This window comes from Ambystoma mexicanum, chromosome 4q (genome assembly GCF_040938575.1).
Source record: "Ambystoma mexicanum isolate Mex_15411 chromosome 4q, UKY_AmexF1_1, whole genome shotgun sequence".
Taxonomy (NCBI): Eukaryota; Metazoa; Chordata; class Amphibia; order Caudata; family Ambystomatidae; genus Ambystoma; species Ambystoma mexicanum.
The window spans coordinates 11,102,934-11,121,743 of NC_090928.1; positions in this window are offsets into that span (position 1 = coordinate 11,102,934).

Genomic DNA, 18,810 nt, shown 5'->3' on the forward strand with positions numbered 1-18,810 from the left:
TGCAGATCTCGTAAAAGTCCAGGTCAGGAAGCATACAGGTTCATGTGGAATTCTCCAAGTAGGCGGAGTTGAGTGGTAGGAGGCTAGGATGGAGAAGTCCATCCACTGAGAGAGGAAGGGGGTAGGCAAATAGCCACGGTGAGAGATTCGCCAGGAAAGAGAGAATGCATGCAGACAAGGCATTCGTGAGAGGAGTCGGCCTGCAAAGGAAAGCAATTTACTACAGGAATCAAGGATACTCCCCCTCAAGAACGGTTGGATCTGGGCATGGAGAGGAACTTGTCATCAGGGAGGAAAGTGTCAAAGCTCGAGATAGCGCTGGCCGTCAACCATGTCTCGGTTAGACCAAGAACATCAAGGTCGGGTACTTCCAGGAAATGGCAGATGTCAGATGAGTGTTTGAAACTGAGTGAGAGTTGAGAGTGGGGAGGGGTACAAATCAGTAATCCCTGCGGAGGTGTAGAAGGAGCCTGACCTAGGGCAGATGAGGAAGGAGAGAGGAAAGGAAGCAGAAGAAGGGAGCGAAGAGACAGCAGGAGTTCATGATCAATCCGGGAGCTAGGAGTGGTGAGAAGGTTAGACGGGGAGGTCTGAGTCTCAGGATTGGAATGGGAAGTTCGATATCACATGTCATGCTATAGGAAGAGTCTCAGGATTGGAATGGGAAGGAGTTGGATATGACATCTCTTGTTGTAGGGAGAGTCTCAGGTTTGGTATTAGAATCGCATCCTTTAGGAAGGGACTCGAGTTTGGTATTTTAAGGAGTGAGATAGTAAATCTCATCCTATCGGAAGGGTCTCGGGTTTGGTATTGGAAGAAATGAGATTTCAAATCTCAGGCTGTGGGAATGGTCTCGGGTTTGGCATTGGAAGGGGTGAGAAATCACATTTCATGCTACAGGAAGGGTCACAAGTTTGGAATGGGAAGGAGTTGGATATCACATGAAGGGGCACAGGTTTGGTATTAGTAGCAAAGAGATATGCCGGTCAAGTGGCACAGTGAGTAGAGCGCTCGCTTTGACATCCGTGCAGAGCCTGTTAACGCAGGTTCGAATCCCGGCAGAGCCAAACTCAGCCTTTCATCCTTCCGAGGTCGATAAATGAGCACCACACACCGTGGGTAATAATAAGCAGCGCTCAGATACCTGAGGGTTTGTAGCGCTATATAAATGCCTAATTATTATTATTATTATTATCACATCTCGTTATAGGAAGGGTCTCGATTGGAATGGGAAGGAGTTGGATATCACATCTCATGCTATAGGGAGGGTCTCAGTTTTGATATTTGAAGCACTGAGATATCACATATGCTATTGGAAGGGTCTCAGTATTGGAATTGGAAGGAGTTGGATATCACATCTCATGCTATAGGGAGGTTCTCAGGTTTGATATTAGAAGCATTGAGATATCACATCTCATGCTATGGGAAGGGTCTCAAGATTGAAATGGGAAGGATTTGGATATCACATCTCTTGCTATAGGAAGGGTCTCAGGTTTTTTATTAGAAACATTGAGCCATTACATCTCAATCTATATGAAGGGTTTCAGAATTGGAATGGAAGGATTTGGATATCACATCTCATGCTAATTGAAGGGTCTCAGGTATGTAAGGGGCAGGATTTGGATATCATATCTCATGTTATAGGACGGGTCCCAGGTTTGGTATTAGAAGCATTGAGATATCACATCTCATGCTATAGGAGGTGTCTCAGGATTGGAATGGGAAGGAGTTGGATATCACGTCTCATGTTATAGGAAGGGTCTCAGGATTGGAATGGCAAGGAGTTGGATATCACATCTCATGCTAAAGGAAGGGTCTCAGGTTTGATAGAAGCATTGAGATCACATCTCATGCTATAGGAAGGAACTCAGGATTGCAATGGGAAGGAGTTGGATATCACATATCATGCCATAGGATGGGTCATCAGGTTTGGTATAAGCATTGAGATATCAAGTCTCATGGTATAGGACGGGAGTTTGATATCACATCATGCCATGGTATGGGTCTCAGGTTTTGTAGAAGCATTGGGATATCACATCTCATGCTATCGGAAGGGTATCAGGATTGGATTTGGAAGGAGTTGGATATCCCATCTCATGCTATAGGAAGGGTCTCAGGTTGGAATGGGAAAGAGTTGGATATCACATCTCATGTTATAGGAAGGGTCTCAGGATTGGAATGGGAAGGACTTGGATATCACATCTCATGCTGTAGGAAGGCTCTCAGGTTTGGAAAGGGAAGGAGTTGGATATCACATTTCATGTTAGAGGTAGGATCTCAGGTTTGGTATTAGAGGCATTGAGATATCACATCTCATGCTATCAGAAGGGTATCAGGATTGGAATGGGAAGGAGTTGGATATCACATCTCATGCTAAAGGGAGGGTCTCAGGTTTGGAAGGGAAAGGATTTGGATATCACATCTCATGTTATAGGAAGGATCTCAGGTTTGGTATTAGAAGCATTGAGATATCACATCTCATGCTATCAGAAGGATCTCAGGTTTGGTATTAGAAGCATTGAGATATCACATCTCATGCTATAGAAGGGTCTCAGGATTGGAATGGGAAGGAGTTGGATATCACATCTCATGCTAAAGGAAGGGTCTCAGTTTTGGTAGAAGCATTGCGATATCACATCTCATGCTATAGGAAGGGTCTCAGGATTGGAATCGGAAGGAGTTGGATATCACATCTCATGCTATAGGAAGGGTCTCAGGTTTGGTGTAAGAATTGAAATATCACATCTCTGCTATCGGAAGGGTCTCAGGATTGGAATCGGAAGGACTTAGATATCACATCTCATGCTATAGGGAGGGTCTCAGTTTTGATATTAGAAGCATTGAGATATCACATCTCATGCTATCGGAAGGGTCTCAGGATTGGAATGGGAGGAGCTGGATATCACATCTCATGCTAAAGGAAGGGTCTCAGGTTTGGAAGGGGAAGGATTTGGATATCACATCTCATGTTATAGGATGGGTCTCAGGTTTGGTATTAGAAGCATTGTGATATCACATCTCATGCTATAGGAAGTGTCTCAGGATTGGAATGGGAAGGAGTTGGATATCACATCTCATGCTATAGGAAGGGTTTCAGGTTTGGTAGAAGCATTGAGATATCACATCTCATGCTATAGGAAGAGACTCAGGTTTGGGAAGGGAAGGATTTGGATTTCACATCTCATGTTATAGGATGGTTCTCATGTTTGGTTTTTGAAGCATTGAGATATCACATCTCATGCTATCGGAAGGGTCTCAGGTTTGGTATTAGAAGCATTGAGATATCACATCTCATGCTAAAGGAAGGGTCTCAGGTTTGGAATGGGAAGGAGTTGGATATGACATCTCTTGTTATAGGGAGGGTCTCAGGATTTGAATGGCAAGGAGTTGGATATCACATCTCATGCCATAGGAAGGGTCTCAGGTTTGGTATAAGCATTGAGATATCACATCTCTGCTATCGGAAGGGTCTCAGGATTGGATTAGGAAGGAGTTGGATATCACATCTCATGTTATAGGAAGGGTCTCCGGATTGGAATGTGAAGGATTTGGATATCACATCTCATGCTAAAGGAAGGGTCTCAGGTTTGGAATGGGAAGGAGTTGGATATGACATCTCGTGTTATAGGGAGGATCTCAGGATTTGAATGGCAAAGAGTTGGATATCACATCTCATGCCATAGGAAGGGTCTCAGGTTTGGTATAAGCATTGAGATATCACATCTCTGCTATCGGAAGGGTCTCAGGATTGGATTGGGAAGGAGTTGGATATCCCTTCTCATGCTATAGGAAGGGTCTCAGGTTGGAATGGGAAGGAGTTGGATATCACATCTCATGCTAAAGGAAGGGTCTCAGGTTTGGTAGAAGCATTGAGATATCACATCTCATGCTATAGGAAGGGTCTCAGGATTGGAATGGGAAGGACTTAGATATCACATATCATGCTATAGGGAGGGTTTCAGTTTTGATATTAGAAGCATTGAGATATCACATCTCATGCTATCGGAAGTGTCTCAGGATTGGAATGGGAAGGAGCTGGATATCACATCTCATGCTAAAGGAAGGGTCTCAGGTTTGGAACGGGAAGGAGTTGGATATCCGATCTCATGTTATAGGAAGGGTCTCAGGTTTGGTATAAGCATTGAGATACCACATCTCTGCTATCGGAAGTGTCTCAGGATTGGAATGCGAAGGAATTGGATATCCCATCTCATGTTATAGGACGGGTCTCAGGATTGTTATTAGAATCATTGAGATATCATATTGCATGCTGTAGGAAGGGTCTAAGGATTGGAATGGGAAAGACTTGGATATCACATCTCATGCTATAGGAAGGGTCTCAGGTTTGGTATAAGCATTGAGATATCAAATTTCATGCTATAGGAAGGGTCTCAGGATTGGAATGGAAGGAGTTGGATATCACATCTCATGTTATAGGAAGGATCTCAGGTTTGGTATTAGAAGCATTGAGACATCACATCTCATGCTATAGGAAGGGTCTCAGGATTGGAATGGGAAGGAGTTGGATATCACATCTCATGCTATAGGAAGGGTCTCAGGTTTGGTATAAGCATTGAGATATCACATCTCATGCTATAGGAAGGGTCTAAGGATTGGAATGGGAAGGAGTTGTATATGACATCTCATGCCGTAGGAAGGGTCTCAGGTTTGGTATAAGCATTGAGATATCACATCTCTGCTATCGGAAGAGTCTCAGGATTGGAATGGGAAGGAGTTGGATATCCCATCTCATGTTATAGGAAGAGTCTCAGGTTTGGTATTAGAAGCATTGAGATATCACATCTCATGCTATAGGAAGTGTCTCAGGATTGGAATGGGAAGGACTTGGATATCACATCTCATGCTATTGGGAGGGTCTCAAGTTTGATATTAGAAGCATTGAGATATCACATCTCATGCTATAGGAAGGGTCTCAGGATTGGAATGGGAAGGAGCTGGATGTCACATCTCATGCTAAAGGAAGGGTCTCAGGTTTGGAACGGGAAGGAGTTGGATATCACATCTCATGTTATAGGAAGGGTCTCAGGTTTGGTATAAGCATTGAGATATCACATCTCATGCTATAGGAAGTGTCTCAGGATTGGAATGGGAAGGACTTGGATATCACATCTCATGCTATTGGGAGGGTCTCAAGTTTGATATTAGAAGCATTGAGATATCACATCTCATGCTATAGGAAGGGTCTCAGGATTGGAATGGGAAGGAGCTGGATGTCACATCTCATGCTAAAGGAAGGGTCTCAGGTTTGGAACGGGAAGGAGTTGGATATCACATCTCATGCTATCAGAAGGATCTCAGGTTTGGTATTAGAAGCATTGAGATATCACATCTCATGCTATAGGAAGGGTCTCAGGATTGGAATGGGAAGGAGTTGGATATCACATCTCATGCTAAAGGAAGGGTCTCAGTTTTGGTAGAAGCATTGCGATATCACATCTCATGCTATAGGAAGGGTCTCAGGATTGGAATCGGAAGGAGTTGGATATCACATCTCATGCTATAGGAAGGGTCTCAGGTTTGGTGTAAGAATTGAAATATCACATCTCTGCTATCGGAAGGGTCTCAGGATTGGAATCGGAAGGACTTAGATATCACATCTCATGCTATAGGGAGGGTCTCAGTTTTGATATTAGAAGCATTGAGATATCACATCTCATGCTATCGGAAGGGTCTCAGGATTGGAATGGGAGGAGCTGGATATCACATCTCATGCTAAAGGAAGGGTCTCAGGTTTGGAAGGGGAAGGATTTGGATATCACATCTCATGTTATAGGATGGGTCTCAGGTTTGGTATTAGAAGCATTGTGATATCACATCTCATGCTATAGGAAGTGTCTCAGGATTGGAATGGGAAGGAGTTGGATATCACATCTCATGCTATAGGAAGGGTTTCAGGTTTGGTAGAAGCATTGAGATATCACATCTCATGCTATAGGAAGAGTCTCAGGTTTGGGAAGGGAAGGATTTGGATTTCACATCTCATGTTATAGGATGGTTCTCATGTTTGGTTTTTGAAGCATTGAGATATCACATCTCATGCTATCGGAAGGGTCTCAGGTTTGGTATTAGAAGCATTGAGATATCACATCTCATGCTAAAGGAAGGGTCTCAGGTTTGGAATGGGAAGGAGTTGGATATGACATCTCTTGTTATAGGGAGGGTCTCAGGATTTGAATGGCAAGGAGTTGGATATCACATCTCATGCCATAGGAAGGGTCTCAGGTTTGGTATAAGCATTGAGATATCACATCTCTGCTATCGGAAGGGTCTCAGGATTGGATTAGGAAGGAGTTGGATATCACATCTCATGTTATAGGAAGGGTCTCCGGATTGGAATGTGAAGGATTTGGATATCACATCTCATGCTAAAGGAAGGGTCTCAGGTTTGGAATGGGAAGGAGTTGGATATGACATCTCGTGTTATAGGGAGGATCTCAGGATTTGAATGGCAAAGAGTTGGATATCACATCTCATGCCATAGGAAGGGTCTCAGGTTTGGTATAAGCATTGAGATATCACATCTCTGCTATCGGAAGGGTCTCAGGATTGGATTGGGAAGGAGTTGGATATCCCTTCTCATGCTATAGGAAGGGTCTCAGGTTGGAATGGGAAGGAGTTGGATATCACATCTCATGCTAAAGGAAGGGTCTCAGGTTTGGTAGAAGCATTGAGATATCACATTTCATGCTATAGGAAGGGTCTCAGGATTGGAATGGGAAGGACTTAGATATCACATATCATGCTATAGGGAGGGTTTCAGTTTTGATATTAGAAGCATTGAGATATCACATCTCATGCTATCGGAAGTGTCTCAGGATTGGAATGGGAAGGAGCTGGATATCACATCTCATGCTAAAGGAAGGGTCTCAGTTTGGAACGGGAAGGAGTTGGATATCCGATCTCATGTTATAGGAAGGGTCTCAGGTTTGGTATAAGCATTGAGATACCACATCTCTGCTATCGGAAGTGTCTCAGGATTGGAATGCGAAGGAATTGGATATCCCATCTCATGTTATAGGACGGGTCTCAGGATTGTTATTAGAATCATTGAGATATCATATTGCATGCTGTAGGAAGGGTCTAAGGATTGGAATGGGAAAGACTTGGATATCACATCTCATGCTATAGGAAGGGTCTCAGGTTTGGTATAAGCATTGAGATATCAAATTTCATGCTATAGGAAGGGTCTCAGGATTGGAATGGAAGGAGTTGGATATCACATCTCATGTTATAGGAAGGATCTCAGGTTTGGTATTAGAAGCATTGAGACATCACATCTCATGCTATAGGAAGGGTCTCAGGATTGGAATGGGAAGGAGTTGGATATCACATCTCATGCTATAGGAAGGGTCTCAGGTTTGGTATAAGCATTGAGATATCACATCTCATGCTATAGGAAGGGTCTAAGGATTGGAATGGGAAGGAGTTGTATATGACATCTCATGCCGTAGGAATGGTCTCAGGTTTGGTATAAGCATTGAGATATCACATCTCTGCTATCGGAAGAGTCTCAGGATTGGAATGGGAAGGAGTTGGATATCCCATCTCATGTTATAGGAAGAGTCTCAGGTTTGGTATTAGAAGCATTGAGATATCACATCTCATGCTATAGGAAGTGTCTCAGGATTGGAATGGGAAGGACTTGGATATCACATCTCATGCTATTGGGAGGGTCTCAAGTTTGATATTAGAAGCATTGAGATATCACATCTCATGCTATAGGAAGGGTCTCAGGATTGGAATGGGAAGGAGCTGGATGTCACATCTCATGCTAAAGGAAGGGTCTCAGGTTTGGAACGGGAAGGAGTTGGATATCACATCTCATGTTATAGGAAGGGTCTCAGGTTTGGTATAAGCATCGAGATATCACATCTCTGCTATCGGAAGTGTCTCAGGATTGGAATGCGAAGGAGTTGGATATCCCATCTCATGTTATAGGACGGGTCTCAGGTTTGTTATTAGAATCATTGAGATATCATATTGCATGCTGTAGGAAGGGTCTAAGGATTGGAATGGGAAGGACTTGGATATCACATCTCATGCTATAGATAGGCTCTCAGGTTTGGAAAGGGAAGGAGTTGGATATCACATTTCATGTTAGAGGAAGGATCTCAGGTTTGGTATTAGAGGCATTGAGATATCACATCTCATGCTATAGGAAGGGTCTGAGGTTGGAATGGGAAGGAGTTGGATATCACATCTCATGTTATAGGAAGGCTCTCAGGTTTGGAAGGGGAAAGAGTTGGATATCACATTTCATGTTAGAGGTAGGATCTCAGGTTTGGTATTAGAAGCATTGAGACATCACATCTCATGCTATAGGAAGGGTCTCAGGATTGGAATGGGAAGGAGTTGGATATCACATCTCATGCTATAGGAAGGGTCTCAGGTTTGGTATAAGCATTGAGATATCACATCTCATGCTATAGGAAGGGTTTCAGGATTGGAATGGGAAGGAGTTGTATATGACATCTCATGCCGTAGGAAGGGTCTCAGGTTTGGTATAAGCATTGAGATATCACATCTCTGCTATCGGAAGAGTCTCAGGATTGGAATGGGAAGGAGTTGGATATCCCATCTCATGTTATAGGAAGAGTCTCAGGTTTGGTATTAGAAGCATTGAGATATCACATCTCATGCTATAGGAAATGTCTCAGGATTGGAATGGGAAGGACTTGGATATCACATCTCATGCTATTGGGAGGGTCTCAAGTTTGATATTAGAAGCATTGAGATATCACATCTCATGCTATAGGAAGGGTCTCAGGATTGGAATGGGAAGGAGCTGGATGTCACATCTCATGCTAAAGGAAGGGTCTCAGGTTTGGAACGGGAAGGAGTTGGATATCACATCTCATGTTATAGGAAGGGTCTCAGGTTTGGTATAAGCATTGAGATATCACATCTCTGCTATCGGAAGTGTCTCAGGATTGGAATGCGAAGGAGTTGGATATCCCATCTCATGTTATAGGACGGGTCTCAGGTTTGTTATTAGAATCATTGAGATATCATATTGCATGCTGTAGGAAGGGTCTAAGGATTGGAATGGGAAGGACTTGGATATCACATCTCATGCTATAGATAGGCTCTCAGGATTGGAAAGGGAAGGAGTTGGATATCACATTTCATGTTAGAGGAAGGATCTCAGGTTTGGTATTAGAGGCATTGAGATATCACATCTCATGCTATAGGAAGGGTCTGAGGTTGGAATGGGAAGGAGTTGGATATCACATCTCATGTTATAGGAAGGCTCTCAGGTTTGGAAGGGGAAAGAGTTGGATATCACATTTCATGTTAGAGGTAGGATCTCAGGTTTGGTATTAGAGGCATTGAGATATCACATCTCATGCTATCAGAAGGGTCTCAGGATTGGAATGGGAAGGAGTTGGATATCACATCTCATGCTAAAGGGAGGGTCTCAGGTTTGGAAGGGGAAGGATTTGGATATCACATCTCATGTTATAGGAAGGATCTCAGGTTTGGTATTAGAAGCATTGAGATATCACATCTCATGCTATCGGAAGGATCTCAGGTTTGGTATTAGAAGCATTGAGATATCACATCTCATGCTATCAGAAGGGTCTCAGGATTGGAATGGGAAGGAGTTGGATATCACATCTCATGCTAAAGGGAGGGTCTCAGGTTTGGAAGGGGAAGGATTTGGATATCACATCTCATGTTATCGGAAGGATCTCAGGTTTGGTTTTAGAAGTATTGAGATATCACATCTCATGCTATAGGAAGGGTCTCAGGATTGGAATGGGAAGGAGTTGGATATCACATCTCATGCTAAAGGAAGGGTCTCAGGTTTGGTAGAAGCATTGAGATATCACATCTCATGCTATAGGAAGGGTCTTAGGATTGGAATGGGAAGGACTTAGATATCACATATCATGCTATAGGGAGGGTTTCAGTTTTGATATTAGAAGCATTGAGATATCACATCTCATGCTATCGGAAGTGTCTCAGGATTGGAATGGGAAGGAGCTGGATATCACATCTCATGCTAAAGGAAGGGTCTCAGGTTTGGAACGGGAAGGAGTTGGATATCCGATCTCATGTTATAGGAAGGGTCTCAGGTTTGGTATAAGCATTGAGATATCACATCTCTGCTATCGGAAGTGTCTCAGGATTGGAATGGGAAGGAATTGGATATCCCATCTCATGTTATAGGACGGGTCTCAGGATTGTTATTAGAATCATTGAGATATCATATTGCATGCTGTAGGAAGGGTCTAAGGATTGGAATGGGAAAGACTTGGATATCACATCTCATGCTATAGGAAGGGTCTCAGGTTTGGTATAAGCATTGAGATATCAAATCTCATGCTATAGGAAGGGTCTCAGGATTGGAATGGAAGGAGTTGGATATCACATCTCATGTTATAGGAAGGATCTCAGGTTTGGTATTAGAAGCATTGAGACATCACATCTCATGCTATAGGAAGGGTCTCAGGATTGGAATGGGAAGGAGTTGGATATCACATCTCATGCTATAGGAAGGGTCTCAGGTTTGGTATAAGCATTGAGATATCCCATCTCATGCTATAGGAAGGGTCTCAGGATTGGAATGGGAAGGAGTTGTATATGACATCTCTTGCCGTAGGAAGGGTCTCAGGTTTGGTATAAGCATTGAGATATCACATCTCTGCTATCGGAAGAGTCTCAGGATTGGAATGGGAAGGAGTTGGATATCCCATCTCATGTTATAGGAAGAGTCTCAGGTTTGGTATTAGAAGCATTGAGATATCACATCTCATGCTATAGGAAGTGTCTCAGGTTTGGAATGGGAAGGACTTGGATATCACATCTCATGCTATAGGGAGGGTCTCAAGTTTGATATTAAAAGCATTGCGATATCACATCTCATGCTATAGGAAGGGTCTCAGGATTGGAATGGGAAGGACTTAGATATCACATATCATTTTTGTTGGTCTCAGTTTTGATATCAGAAGCATTGAGATATCACATCTCATGCTATCGGAAGTGTCTCAGTATTGGAATGGGAAGGAGCTGGATATCACATCTCATGCTAAAGGAAGGGTCTCAGGTTTGGAACGGGAAGGAGTTGGATATCACATCTCATGTTATAGGAAGGGTCTCAGGTTTGGTATAAGCATTGAGATATCACATCTCTGCTATCGGAAGTGTCTCAGGATTGGAATGGGAAGGAGTTGGATATCCCATCTCATGTTATAGGACGGGTCTCAGGTTTGTTATTAGAATCATTGAGATATCATATTGCATGCTGTAGGAAGGGTCTAAGGATTGGAATGGGAAGGACTTGGATATCACATCTCATGCTATAGATAGGCTCTCAGGTTTGGAAAGGGAAGGAGTTGGATATCACATTTCATGTTAGAGGAAGGATCTCAGGTTTGGTATTAGAGGCATTGAGATATCACATCTCATGCTATAGGAAGGGTCTGAGGTTGGAATGGGAAGGAGTTGGATATCACATCTCATGTTATAGGAAGGCTCTCAGGTTTGGAAGGGGAAAGAGTTGAATATCACATTTCATGTGAGAGGTAGGATCTCAGGTTTGGTATTAGAGGCATTGAGATATCACATCTCATGCTATCAGAAAGGTCTCAGGATTGGAATGGGAAGGACTTGGATATCACATCTCATGCTAAAGGGAGGGTCTCAGGTTTGGAAGGGGAAGGATTTGGATCTCACATCTCATGATATAGGAAGGATGTCAGGTTTGGTATTAGAAGCATTGAGATATCACATCTCATGCTATCGGAAGGATCTCAGGTTTGGTATTAGAAGCATTGAGATATCACATCTCATGCTATCAGAAGGGTCTCAGGATTGGAATGGGAAGGAGTTGGATATCACATCTCATGCTAAAGGGAGGGTCTCAGGTTTGGAAGGGGAAGGATTTGGATATCACATCTCATGTTATCGGAAGGATCTCAGGTTTGGTATTAGAAGTATTGAGATATCACATCTCATGCTATAGGAAGGGTCTCAGGATTGGAATGGGAAGGAGTTGGATATCACATCTCATGCTAAAGGAAGGGTCTCAGGTTTGGTAGAAGCATTGAGATATCACATCTCATGCTATAGGAAGGGTCTTAGGATTGGAATGGGAAGGACTTAGATATCACATATCATGCTATAGGGAGGGTTTCAGTTTTGATATTAGAAGCATTGAGATATCACATCTCATGCTATTGGAAGTGTCTCAGGATTGGAATGGGAAGGAGCTGGATATCACATATGCTAAAGGAAGGGTCTCAGGTTTGGAACGGGAAGGAGTTGGATATCCGATCTCATGTTATAGGAAGGGTCTCAGGTTTGGTATAAGCATTGAGATATCACATCTCTGCTATCGGAAGTGTCTCAGGATTGGAATGGGAAGGAATTGGATATCCCATCTCATGTTATAGGACGGGTCTCAGGATTGTTATTAGAATCATTGAGATATCATATTGCATGCTGTAGGAAGGGTCTAAGGATTGGAATGGGAAGGACTTGGGTATCACATCTCATGCTATAGGAAGGGTCTCAGGTTTGGTATAAGCATTGAGATATCAAATCTCATGCTATAGGAAGGGTCTCAGGATTGGAATGGAAGGAGTTGGATATCACATCTCATGTTATAGGAAGGATCTCAGGTTTGGTATTAGAAGCATTGAGACATCACATCTCATGCTATAGGAAGGGTCTCAGGATTGGAATGGGAAGGAGGTGGATATCACATCTCATGCTATAGGAAGGGTCTCAGGTTTGGTATAAGCATTGAGATATCACATCTCATGCTATAGGAAGGGTCTCAGGATTGGAATGGGAAGGAGCTGTATATGACATCTCACGCCGTAGTAAGGGTCTCAGGTTTGGTATAAGCATTGAGATATCACATCTCTGCTATCGGAAGGGTCTCAGGATTGGAATGGGAAGGAGTTGGATATCCCATCTCATGTTATAGGAAGAGTCTCAGGTTTGGTTTTAGAAGCATTGAGATATCACATCTCATGCTATAGGAAGTGTCTCAGGATTGGAATGGGAAGGACTTGGATATCACATCTCATGCTATAGGGATTGTCTCAAGTTTGATATTAGAAGCATTGAGATATCACATCTCATGCTATAGGAAGGGTCTCAGGATTGGAATGGGAAGGAGTTGGATATCACATTTCATGTGAGAGGTAGGATCTCAGGTTTGGTATTAGAGGCATTGAGATATCACATCTCATGCTATCAGAAAGGTCTCAGGATTGGAATGGGAAGGAGTTGGATATCACATCTCATGCTAAAGGGAGGGTCTCAGGTTTGGAAGGGGAAGTATTTGGATCTCACATCTCATGATATAGGAAGGATCTCAGGTTTGGTATTGTTAAGACGGATTTCTGAACTCTGTCCTGGCGGCGCAGAAGTTCAGAAGGCCAACCTAATTACTTGGAACAGGGTAACCTCTGGACAAGCCAGACCAATCAAGGTAGCGATCGCGGCGGTCAAGACTAGGTCTCAAGAGGGGTGAGGGTGACTGAAAGCTCGCAATGAGCACACAAAGCAAGAGCGCTTACAAACTACTCCAAACAGTTGTTATATCAAAAATAGATACACATTTATTTTAAGGCCTTTAAAATAATGACCGTAGCGAGAAAATCACAATATCACAATACTAAGCCAACACATACCATATCCACACAATATATATACAAATACACAGTCGCAAGCGTTTAAAGCACGAAATATGTAGTCCACCTGAAAGGGAAGGAAAACAGGCAGTGCGATAATGCTTTCGACTCAGTTCGCCTTCATAGGCACCTAACTAGATGGAAGTCCGAGCCCTGCGAAGAGTGGAGCCTTGTGCTCAAAGTACCTGCACACGCTGGTGCCAACGGGCAAAAGGAGAAGCTCTTCGGAGGAAGTCAGGCAGTTCGGGTTAGTGCACAGCAGAAGAAGAACAGGTTCCGCAACTCAAGCGCAGCCTCCACAGCGGGCAGAAGCAGAGCGCGAGTACGGCAAAAGGGTGCTGTTTTTACACAGCAGGGAAAAGCAATGGGATACTGCAGGAGGGCGACCAGATCCTAGATATACTACTCACCGGTCCCCGAAGCAAGCAGACCCAGGCTTCTCCACGTTAGTTTCAGCAGCTGGCAGGTTCAGAAGAGCAGGGAACGCCTTGTAGTCGTGTAGAGCAAAAAGACGTCCCAATCGACGAAACCGGCACAGTTTGTTGCCGCAGCAGGACAACGGAGCGGCCGTGCGTACCTGAGTCAAAAGTACACTCCTCCCTTCAGACCTGGGAACGCCAAGTGCACGAAGCGTGGGAGAGTGACAAGGACTCGAGATACTGCACAACCTGGCGGCGGTTACAGAGCAAGACTCCCTTGTAAGCTGGTCAGTCAACTGGATGGCCCAGAGACGCTTCCGAAGGCTTACTTGGCAGGAGATGGTTGAAGATGCCGGGAATAGCTGTTCCTGCTATTCCAAAGGTCGAAGCACCAGTACAGGCCTTCTGGTTCGATCAAGGAGGAAAGGGTTTCACAGGACGACAGCAGTGCAAAGGAGGATTCCTTCAGCGGGTCACCAGCGATTCCTCGGTCCAGCCTCGTGGTTGCAGGATACTTGGCTCCTGTATTCCTTCGTTCGTGAGAACTCAGGAGATCGACATGGTAGTGGTGTTTCCAGCCCCCTCTTATCCACGGTTCCCTTCGCGCCAAAACGGAGGGGAGCCAATGGGAGATCCGCTCATCAACACACATACCATACGTGGACCAATCACGGACCATGGTGGTCCCAGGCATTCACACCACCCTAGACTCTCTGGCACCCAGGATGTGTATTGGGACCAGACATCCCAGCCCACACCCTGGAGGCACACAAACGACATGTAGAAGCCCGCGAAAGCATCTGCGTTTCGCGGGAAAGTACATGCCCAAATAAGGAAGGCCCCGGGTCGCTCGACCTGGGGAAGGTGAAGGGAGCAAGACGGTCAGTGGACAGGACAAAGGAGCCTCGTGGTCTGGCCATTTTGGGAGCCAGGCCACCATTTTGGGTTCAGTGCGAAAAACGTGCTCAGAACGCCAAAAGGAGCTCAAAATAAACAAAACGATCGCTGCCACCATTCCAGTCCCTGAATGACTTGCACCGATCAAATACCATCCTAAACGAGTATCTAGGGCCTGTAGAAGGCTAGAGACCCAAGAGAGCTGTAACTTAGCTTACAGTGCCCTCTTGTGTCATGTTGCACTAAAGCCGCAACATGATAAAAGAAACTACGGGAAACAGCGTTCCCCGGTACTGACTGTCTTAAGGGCATGTCAGTTTCCCCGTAAGAAAGGAGCGAAAGCCCAGAGAAGTGCGGCAGAAGGCTGTACTTCTCTGGCAAAGTCAAGAACAAGGTTAAAAACAATAGCAAAAAGTTTAGGGGTTGCCACATGGAAGGAAAATTCCCTACAATTACGAAATCTTTCCTAACACTCGCCCCTCCCAGACTATGGACAGGGGGAACTAATCCACCCCTGGATGAGTCTCTTGTTCAGGTCGGTTAAACATTCTGGACAACCCATCAGCATTGCTATGTTGGACACCTGGCCTATGCTCAATAGTGAAGTCGAAGCCTTGTAGACTTATGGACCACCTAAGCAATTTTGGATTCTCCCCCTTCATTTTCATTAGCCACTTTAACGGCTTATTGTCAGTTTGCACAGTGAAGTGGGTCCCATAGAGGTAGGGCCTCAGCTTCCTTAGGGCCCACACAACAGAGAAACATTCTTTCTCTACCGTGGACCATCTGAGCTCTCTGTCCTTAAGCTGGCGACTAATAAAACCGATAGGGTGTTCCTTACCCTTCTCATCTACTTGTGATAGTACAGCTCCTATCCCAGTGTCAGAGGCGTCCGTCTGCACGATAAAAGGTCTTTGATAATCAGGGGCCCTGAGCACAGGGGCCTGACACAAGGAGTCTTTTAAGCCATTGAAGGCCTTCTCACACTCGTCGGTCCAAGTTACCTTCTTGGGTTTCTTCGGAGTTGTGAGGGCAGTCAGAGGGGCAGCTATGGTACCATAGTCTGCCACAAAATTGCGGTAATACCCCGTGAGTCCTAAGAAGGCTCTCACTTGGGTTTGCGTAGTGGGGGTAGGCCAGTCTTGTACTGCTTGTACTTTACTGGGTAGAGGCTGTATCCTCCCTCCACCTACTTCATGTCCAAGGTAAACCACTGAGCCTTGTCCAATCTGGCATTTACTAGCCTTTATGGTCAAGTGGGCTTTCTGAAGAGCCTGGAGCACAATCCCGAGGTGTTTCACATGGTCTTCCCAGGTGGCACTGAAAACTGCTATATCGTCCAGATATGCAAGACAGAATTCGTCCAACCCATTCAACACATGATTCACAAGCCTCTGGAAAGTGGCAGGTGCATTCTTCAATCCGAACGGAATTACCCGGAATTGGTAAAGGCCGTCTGGAGTAGTAAATGCTGTCTTCTCCGTGGCATGTTCTGCTAGAGCTATTTGCCAATAGCCAGCAGTGAGGTCAAACGTGCTGAGGTACTTGGAGGCACCCAAAGTATCCACCAGCTCATCTGTTCGAGGCAAGGGGTGTGCATCTGTCTTGGTGACAGCATTCAGAGCCCTGTAATCCACGCAGAACCTCAATTCAGAAGTGCCTGCCTTTGGAACCAAGACCACAGGACTGGACCAAGGACTACTAGAGGGTTCAATCACCCCAAGGTCTAACATTTTGTTGACCTCGGTCTTAATATAAGACCGTACTTTATCTGACATCCTGTATCCCCTACTTTTGGTAGGTACACTGTCTCCTGTGTCAATGTTATGTTTGCACCAAGGTGTCAAACCAGGCGACTGTGAGAACAGGGGGGAAAACTGCCTAAGCAAACTTTTCACCTCAGCCTGCTGATCAGAAGTCAGGTGAGGGGCCACTCGGACACCCTCAATGGAGCTATCTGAAGGACCGCTTTGGAACAGGTCGGGGAGAGGTTCTGACTCCTCTTCCTCAACGTCTGAAGCCAGTAGCAGTGCTGCGATTTCGACTCTTGGGACGAAAGCCTTCAGCCTATTCACGTGGAACACTTTTGGAGCCTGTCCAGGCCTTCCAAGGTCCACTAAATAGTTAACCTCACCCAGGGGCTCCACCACTGTGTAAGGGCCTGACCATTTGTCCTGTAAAGCTCGAGGCCTTATGGGATTCATGATCAGGACTTGCTGACCAGGTGTAAAGTTGATGAGGGAAGCTTTCTGGTCGTACCAATGTTTCACCAGCGCTTGCCCTGCCTTCAATTTATCACTAGCCAAGCCCATCAGAAGTACCATCCGTTTTCTGAGCCCTAGCACATAGTCAACTACATTGGTAGTAACAGGGGGAGTGGGCATCTCCCATCCCTCTTTGACGATGGCTAAGGGTCCCCGTACGGGATGACCGAACAGATGTTCGAAGGGGCTGAAGCCAACACCCTCCTGTGGTACCTCTCGGTAGGCAAACAGTAAGCATGGTAAAAGAAGATCCCATTTTCTTCTCTGGGGCTCCTCCAGAGCCCCAATCATGCTCTTTAACGTTCTGTTGAAACGTTCCACCAGACCATTGGTCTGGGGGTGGTATGCAGAAGAGAACTTGTAGGTGACCCCACATTCTTTCCACATAGCCTGCATATACTTCGACATAAAGTTGCTGCCACGATCTGACACAACTTCTTTAGGGAAGCCAACCCTAGTAAATATGCCGAGTAAAGCTTTTGCAACTGACTTGGCAGTTACAGTTTTCAATGGGATGGCCTCAGGATACCTGGTTGCATGGTCGACCAGCACCAGGATAAACCTATTGCCCGAGGATGTTTGCGGGTCAAGGGGACCAACGATGTCGATCCCTACCCTTTCAAATGGTACCCCCACAACTGGGAGCGGTACCAACGGAGCTTGGATTGTCGCGCCAACCTTACCAGACAACTGGCAGGAGGCACAACTCCTGCAGTGACTTTCTACTTGCACCCCCATCTTGGGCCAGTAGAAGTGCATGGATAACCTTTGCTTGGTCCTCTTCATACCAAGGTGACCAGCAAGGGGAACTTCATGCGCCAACTGCAGGAGGAAGGGCCTAACAGCAAGGGGAACCACCAACCTCCTATGGTCTCCTTCTGTAGACTCTGTGGGCTCACTATACAGGAGTCCACCTTCCCAATAAATCCTATGCGTCCCAGGAGGTTCACCCTCAAGCTGGGAGCAGGCCTGTCTCCTTAGGCCTTCCAGAGATGGGCACTCACGTTGGCCTTTACTGAATTCGTCCCTATCAGGACCTCCTTCAACTAACAAGTCCTTTAGTTCAGGATGATCGTTGGGGTCGAATACTTCAGGCATCGCCACTTCCTCGTCAGGCTCGGGCGATCGACCAACTTCCTCCACCGCAGTGGTAGGCGAGCTCGGGGGAATATTCTCTTTCCCCCGTCTTGACTTGTCGACTCCTTTCGCCTTGGGTTTCCCCTTCGGCTGGGGCGGCGTATTGGACTTGGCCGATGCTGCCCGTGCTTGAGACCGTGTGTAGGGTCTTTCGGCAGTGTCTCCTACGAGCCCTAAAGCTCTAAGATCATTGCCTAACAAGACCTTTCCCGGGACGTTTCTCGGAATGCTCACTGGAATCCTGACTGCTGTACCATTTAAAGTAAGATTTACAGGGATCACGGGAAACATACGGAGGGGGCCGTCAGCCAACTTAGTGGGCATCAGAGTAGCTCTGGCAACTTCCTCTGAGTCTACCAAGGTAGAATCCACTACAGTGCGACTGCACCCACTATCCCTAAGAGCTGGAGTATCTACTCCATT